This window comes from Pelobates fuscus, chromosome 1 (assembly GCF_036172605.1).
Source record: "Pelobates fuscus isolate aPelFus1 chromosome 1, aPelFus1.pri, whole genome shotgun sequence".
NCBI classification, from domain to species: Eukaryota; Metazoa; Chordata; class Amphibia; order Anura; family Pelobatidae; genus Pelobates; species Pelobates fuscus.
This window is the reverse complement of record NC_086317.1, coordinates 57,114,010-57,122,272: the sequence shown is the minus strand read 5'-3', so window position 1 is coordinate 57,122,272 and position 8,263 is coordinate 57,114,010.

Genomic DNA, 8,263 nt, shown 5'->3' with positions numbered 1-8,263 from the left:
CGATCTCGAAACTGGTTCGCCACGACTGTCGTGTGGCGTTGGTCACTCCTCTCTGGAGATCTCGGCCATGGTTCCCTCGCTTGATGGAGTTGTCCATAGATTCCCCTCGGTTGATCCCAGTCTTCCAGGACCTCCTTCTGGATCCGGATGGGAACTCGCACGAACTGGTGTTGCAACACCAGCTGCCCCTGATAGCATGGTTCCTTTCAGGGGACCTTGGGTTGTCTCAGACGTTCCGCAGACAACTCTCCTGCTCCTCGATAACGCCTGGGCCCCAGGCACACGAACAGCTTATCGAGCTTCATGGAGATCGTGGTCTGGTTGGTGCTTGGAACGGGCAGTGGATCCCGTATCTGCCCCTCTACATTTGATCCTGGAGTTCCTCACGTTCCTGTTTGACTCGGGTAAGGCTTACCGCACGATCAACCTATCCCGCTCGGCTATTTCGGCCGGACACAAGGGTTTGGATGGTTCCCCTGTCAGCAGACATCCTTTTGTATGTCGCCTTCTCAAGGGTATTCGACTTGCCCGTCCTCCTCGGCCTCGTTTCTCTGCCTTTTGGGACGTCAACGTGATGTTGCAGTTCCTCTCATCATGGTACCCTAACCAAGAATTGACTTTAAAGCGATTGTCATCCAAACTGGTGATGTTACTCTGTTTGATCTCTTGCAAGAGGGTCTCTGATGTCAGGGCCCTGGATTGGGACGCCGTTGCATTCCCCCCGGAAGGCGTTACTTTTGACATATCCAGGAGGACGAAATCTGCATCCAAGTCCTTTACATACCCTAGGTTTTCTGGTTGTCCGGCACTTTGCCCAGTGGATTGCGTCAAAGTTTATCTGGATGCTACACGTTCCCTCCGCTCCGCTGATCTACATGATTTGTTCTTATCTTTTAAGTCACCTCACCGGCCAGTTTCGACACCTACTCTAGCACGTTGGGTGCGTTGGTTACTATCTTCTGCAGGTATAGACACCTCTGTTTTTACGCCTCATTCTGTGCGAGGCGCGATGGCTTCGAAAGCATCCTCAGTCGGATGTCGTCTGGAAGACATTATGCGGGCGGCGGACTGGTCCAGAGAATCGACTTTCCGAGATTTCTATTTCAGACCAATTGAACACATCGCATCTCGAGTGGTGGCACAGCTTTGAACTTGCATAATATGAGCCTCCGTGTCTTTAATAAAATTCCCAGATTTTACTAGTAACATGACGTAAAGTCATGATTTTATTAAAGACACGGAGGCGAGTATTATTCCCGCCCACCCACCCGGTGTGGATTTGGGAAAGGAGATGCTTCGGTGATATTCAGGTATGTTTTTCAATTGGGTCTGTATTTATATCGTGTTTTCTTATATAATGTATTTTATCATGTTTTGGATGTTCTTGAACGTTTAATACTGGTTTCTAACTTTTTATATATTTTTTCTATTTCAGAATCCAGTTTTTTTGTGTATGACTCCTCACGGTTATGTTTGGTAAGTCTACAGTTTTGAGTTTGGAAATTACCATATTTTTCTATCTTTTTTAGCTTGAAGTTTTCGCATTGTTCCCGTTTCCTGTTTGGATCAAGTGGGACATCGTTCATCTTACCTGGTCTTCGGTTTTCACAAGAAAGAGGGGGATTGTGGGAGACACAGGACTTATATAGCTACTTCCTCTGTTATGTGATTGGCTGCCTGTTATGCCTGTACAGTTTTTTCTTTCATTTTGACAATATTTATATTCCTCTATCTTTGCTGCTGAGGAAATAAAGAAAGAGTTATGCATAATACTCGCCTCCGTGTCTTTAAGAAAATCATGACTTTACGTCATGTTACTAGTAAAATCTGGGAATTTTAGTCACCGAGAGCTTTTGGGTTCCTCCCACCAAAACTGAGGAAAGTTTCCCACCATCTAAGTCCCATGCACAGATATTTTTTTCTTTTATCCCTCCCTGCCTTTCTTCCTCTTGGTGTGGCCTCTGAGCGCATGCATGCCTTCTGAGCCCATTAAATCCTCCATATAAAGCCTTTTATTGGACATCATACGGGTGTACGTTGAGCAGCGATAGGATCTTCGCCTGGCACTCTATTAAGGTGAATAAAAAACACATTTTAATGCCCTTTGAGTGTTCCGTGTGGGCACCTACACAATAATGTCCATAAAGGGTTAAGATTAATATTGCATTATGAATTTACATTCAGACTACATGCCAATTTTAATGATAACCTACAGTTAATGCTAACCAAACTCCCATTTCTGAAGTTCCCTTAAAACAGATCCTGTCCATGGAGGCCCCACCTTGCAACTTGTAGGACTTAAAAGATCTGCTGCTAATGTATTGGTGCCAGATAACTCAGAATATGTTCAGAGGTCTTCTGGAGCCCATGCTTTGACGCATCAGAGCTGTTTTGGCAGCATGGAAGAAACCTACACAATAATAGGTAGGAGGTTTTAAGGTTGTGGCTGATCAGTTTATAGGAAAGAATGATCCCTTGGCTTCAACTCTGTCTGGTAGGTTTCAAAGGAATGACTAATGGGTCCTTGCTCATATTTGAGTGCGTTTATGGGAACATTAGTTATATTTGAGATCACATTATGCATTGGATATTATATTGCTTTAACCTCTTAGTAATCAAGATCTTTCAGAGGTTCTGTGCTTGAGGGATTAAGTGCTTATTGGCAATTTTGCCATGTGTTTGTTCCACAATAATTCAACACTTTCTCCTAATCTGCACCTCAAAAACTGTATACCATTTTTGCTAAAGGAAGAATATGGTTTTATTCTTATTTGAAACACAAGGTTAAATATGAAAAACATAAAAAAAATATAAAATTTAAAATGAACAAAAATTACATTTTGTTCATAATTTCTACGCAAGAAGTCCTGATTGTGAAAATGCTTTATACACCAAGAATTTAAATAAAAATGAAACTCTATAGCCAGACAATTATTTTTTTTGCACATTTGTTTTAACAGCTTGTCTGTGGTGGAATCTCGGTAAAAATAAATTTAGTAGGCCGAGATTGCCACGTGGTATGTGCACGTGCATATGCTGATGTATCGGTCGGTTGGTTGCACGTGGCAACGATACAATCAGTAGTGTACGGAGCATTGCAGGAATACAGGATATACGAGTATTCCCCTCCTCCATTGTGCTGGGCAAGCCATGTGGTCAAACAGGAATTTTGTCTCTATTCTGTTGATTGGGTAAGAGTACGTGTAGGTGGAACTGATTATAGGAGGAGCTATATGTCTATATAAGGTGCCTACACTGTACGATCAGGGCTCAGATTTTAGCTGTTTTTGGTGACATTAGTCCCTCTGAGTCCCGGTCGGTGAATCGAATAAAGATCTCTTCCTTCCTGAAGAAACCTGTGTCCATCTCTCTGTGCTTGGCTTCCGTCAGTTTCTCCGGTATCATGTCAGAATCCAATGCCTTTTAACCCACACCTGAACAAACTATTCAGCAAATTAGACCCTCCCAGGTGAATTCCGATGTATTGGTCCGGGTGTGAATAAAAAGCATTGGATTCAAATGAACCTTCGAAACAAAGTCTAATATTTTTTTTAATGCATGTAAGTAATGAAAAAGAATCTTTGAGAAGCAATATGAGGTTTTTTTTTTTTAACTTTGTTACAGAAACAACGGTAGAGTAGTAGAGGCAGGCATGTGCAACTTATTAACGTGGGACATGGTTTTTGTAGGAGGTGACAGAGGCAGAAAACGAATGCTGGGGAGGTGGAGTTACAAGAGTGTAGCTGGTGGAGGCAGTTATGACATGACTAGGGGTGGAGTTAGTGATTGACTGACCAATCACATAAAAGTCAATTAGATGTAGAATTTGACCAAAGAAACCGCAAGATAGGAGCAAATTTTGTGGTATGAGACAAGTTTGGAGCAGTTTTTAACAATGTTTAATATACTTGCTTTAGAAGTTTTCATAGTATGCTTCAAAACAGAACAAGAACTACATTTTCTGTGAAATAATATTTTGGCGACAGTTAACCTTTAAGGGGTTACTCCATCCCAAGGCTTCTAGTCAGGGCCGCCATCAGGGCATGAGAACCATAACAGTTGTCATGGGCCCCTGAAGAAGGGGGCTCATCGGGTGGCCCTAAGTGTGCGTTGTATAGCGCGACCGGGCCCCTTTAAAAAAAAAAAAAGCAGCCGCAAGTGCTGCTGGGAGGAAGTGCTCACTTCCTCCCAGCTCACTCCGCGCGGGAGGAGCGCGCCCGCCCAGCCGTAAAGAGGGAGAGCCCAGCAATGAAGAGGGAGCAGCGCCGACTCCCATCATCCCCAGCCACCCTCCTGCAAAGAAAAGGTAAGAGACAGGAGGGTGGCTGGAAAATGAGCTGTGTGTGTGCATGTATGTGTGTATGTCTGTCTGTCTGTCTGCATGTATGTGTGTGTGTCTGTATGCATGTATGTGTGTGTGTCTGTATGCATGTATGTGTGTCTGTCTGTCTGTATGTATGTCTGTATGCATGTATGTGTATGTCTGTCTGTATGCATGTTTGTGTATGTATGTGTATGTCTGTGTGTCTGTATGCACATCTGTGTGTCTGTATGCATGTCTGTGTATGTCTGTATGTATGGATGTGTGTCTGTATGCATGTTTGTGTATGTATGTGTATGTCTGTGTGTCTGTATGCACATCTGTGTGTCTGTATGCATGTCTGTGTATGTCTGTATGTATGGATGTGTGTCTGTATGCATGTCTGTGTATGTATGTCTGTCTGAATGTATGTCTGTCTGTATGTATGTCTGTCTGCATGCATGTATGTCTGTCCGTATGTCTATGTGTGTATGTATGTATGTCTGTGTGTATGTCTATGTATGTATGGCTGTCTGTCTATGTATGTCTGTCTGTCTGTATGTATGTATGTATGTCTGGATGCATGTCTGTGTGTATGTCTATGTCTGTCTGACTGCATGCATGTATGTCTACGTATGTATGTCTGTCTATGTATGTTTGTGTATGTCTGTATGCATGTATGTCTATGTATGTGTATATGTTTGTCTGTATGTCATTATATATGTATATATGTATGTCTGTATGTCAGTATGAATGTATGTCTGCATATTATTATGAACGTAGGTCTGTGTGTATGTGTGTATGGATGTCTGTATGCATGTATGTCTGTCAGTATGTCTGTATATATGCATGTATGTCAGTCTGTATGCCATTATGAATGTATGTGTGTATGGATGTCAGTGTCTGTATGTATGAATGTGTGTGTGTGTATGTATGTATGTCGGTGTCTGTATGTATGTGTGTCTGTCTGTCACTATGTATGCCTGTGTGTATGTCTCAGTATGTGTGTATCAGTATGTATGCCTGTATGCGTGTTTGTCTGTTTCAGTATGTGTGTCTGTTAGTATGTATCAGTGTGTGCGTTTGTGTCTGTGTGTGGACCCAGTGAGCGGTATTTGGAGGCGGGCCCCAGGGGGCCCAGACCCTGAGCTGAGTTAGGGGCCCCAAAATTTTTGGTGGCGGCCCTGCTTCTAGTACCAGCACGGTACATGCCACAATCGCGAAATCGGTGGACCTAGAAGCCTCTGTGACGTCTGACAGTAATAGGCATACAGTTGTTGGGCAAGCTGTTCCACTGATTGCATGCCTCTAAGGTCCTCCAGAATGTCACTACTTTCTGGAGGACACTAGCGAGACATCCAGTAATATACTAGTTTAGAGGATTATTGCAAGATTCTTTTTAAAAAACATTTTTGAGAGACAATGAACATTGTACGTCATTTGTCACCAAGTACATAAGTAATAACGTATATTGGCCATTAAGGGGGTTTACATGAACTTTTGTTATCCCTCTTTGTATACACAATGTACTATAAGATTTTAATGAATGCTTCTTAAATGTACACTAAGCACCAAAACCACATCTTAATGTAGTAATGTTGGTGCATAAATGCAGTCCCTTTTCTCAGAAACTGTAAAACAGTGCGGTTTCTGCCTAAAACATGCTTCCAGTAGCGTTCAGAATGACAGTCACTAGAGGCACTACCTATTTAAGAACTTAGAAATGTATAATGACAGGGCAGTCCTACATTTTAAAGAAAGGGAAAAAAAAGCATCAAAACGTTAAAACTAAATATATTTATTGATAATGATTCCTTCAAGAATGCCAAATAAGTGGGTGGGAAATTTGTAATACAATTTTTTCAAAATAACATTTAAACTTTTAAGTTGTTTTTTTCAATTTTTGACAGATACATTTTCTATGATAGATCTATACAAACATTTGGCAACTTCTATTTTGGTCTTTGACCTTGAACCACTTTAATAGTTATATGTAGAGATGTCTTGAACGGTTCGCCAGAGAATAGTTCCTGGCGAACATAGCTTGTTCGCGTTTGCCACGGATGGCGAACATATGCGATGTTCGGTTCGCTCCCTATTCGTCCTCATTGAGTAAACTTTGACCCTGTACCTCACAGTCAGCAGACACATTCCAGCCAATCAGCAGCACACCCTCCCACCTCCTGGACAGCATCCATTTTAGATTCATTCGGAAGCTGCATTTGTTTTTTTTTTTAGACAGAAGTGTGTTATATTTGAGCATGCTAGGCTGAACGTGCGTATATCATGGCTAGTTGCACTGAGGGTATGAGTATATAGCAGTACATTGTTGTGAAAGATGGCTGTCATGTTTAGGGTGTAGCTTGCATGTTATCAACTGTGCATTTATATCAGCAGCTCCACCACTAGTTATAAATCAAGTGTGAGTCGCCCCATGAGATGAGACTAGTGAATAACATAATACATGAACGGTTAAGGTAAAGGCATGTAAGGAACTACGACAATAAACTCTTTAGGAGGGGAAATAATGACATGTTTAAACGCTTGCTACTTTACGATTAGTTAATGTGCAGAGAGCAGTTCATGTGATCAAAGGCATGGTGTGGAGGATCGGCTATAGTGGGACATGCTTGGCAGGCTGCTGTTTACTGCTTGTGCTCATCTGATCCCTTCTGGGCGCCAGGTGCAGACCCTGGGAGTCCCTGATACCTGGAACAACAAAGGCAAGTCTCTGGCTGAGTGCCGGGTTCGCGGCTTGAGGTGGTGGAAGCTTGATTTGTCGGGTAGTCGGATCTGTCCCGGTGGTGCTTCACGTCCGGTGTGGGATTGTGGTGGCTTAAGGTGGAGGCGAGTGCTTGACGTGGGGCAGGCTCTGCATTTCTGTTTGTGCCTCCGGTCCCGTCTTTGACGCCTTTTGTGTTGGTGGATTTTAATGGGGACTGCTTCGCTTAGCTGTGGTGGAGCTTGTTGGGGCTTCCTGCTTGTTATTTGCTTCCAAAATTGATTAAAAGAGTCTGTCCAGCTTAGACTCAATATCCTGCCATGCTTTGCTGGTACCAGGAGGACACGCGGCTGCCGCCATATTGGGAGAGTCACAGATGAGTATGTCAGCCTGGGCGGCTGTGCTCTGTGCGTCCATTAGCTCCAGACAGCCTCTCAAGGGTGGACCGGGATAACCCCCAAAGGTCCGAGGGGGGAGTAACGGAGCTCCTGTCGGGAAGTAGCTGATCCTGGGCATCCCAGGATCGGGAGATCGGCCGCCTCTCCCACCCGGTGAGCACCAGGCCACACTTGCCACGCGGAGGTAAGACTCTGTCGAGTTGCTGACCACTATTAAGCATGTCGGGTCGGTCAGGTAGGAGCAACATTGCTGGGTCATCCCCTTCTGGGGTGAAATTCGCTTGTTGATAGCTGCTTAAAGTGAGATATTGAGGGAGCTCACACGAAGTGCGTCTTTCCTCCATGACAGCTAGGCCCCGCCCCCCAGAACCTGCATTCTTAGTGAGAGGAGGGACAGTGTAGCTGCTGCTGATTTAATAGGGAAATCGATAGCTAGGCTAGTGTATTCAGTGTCCACTACAGTCCTGAAGCACTCATCTGATCTCTGCTGTAAGGACAGCACCCCAAAAAGCCCTTTTTAGGGCTAGAACATCAGTCTGCTTTTTTTTTTTTCTGTGTAATCTAATTGCAGTTGCCTGCCTTCCAGCGTGTGTGTCAGGCTCACAGCGTATACTGTGCCCACTTGCCCAGTGCCACCACTCATATCTGGTGTCACAATAGCTTGCATTTAAAAAAACAAAAACTTTTTTGACTGTGATAATAGCAGTCAGTTTCCTTCACACGTGTGCGTTTCAGGGCCTGCCAGGGCACAGTGTCACACCAGTGCAACTCATATCTGGTGTAACAGTAGTGTACATTTAAAAAAAAAAAAATACAATTTTGACTGTAATAGATTGAATAGCA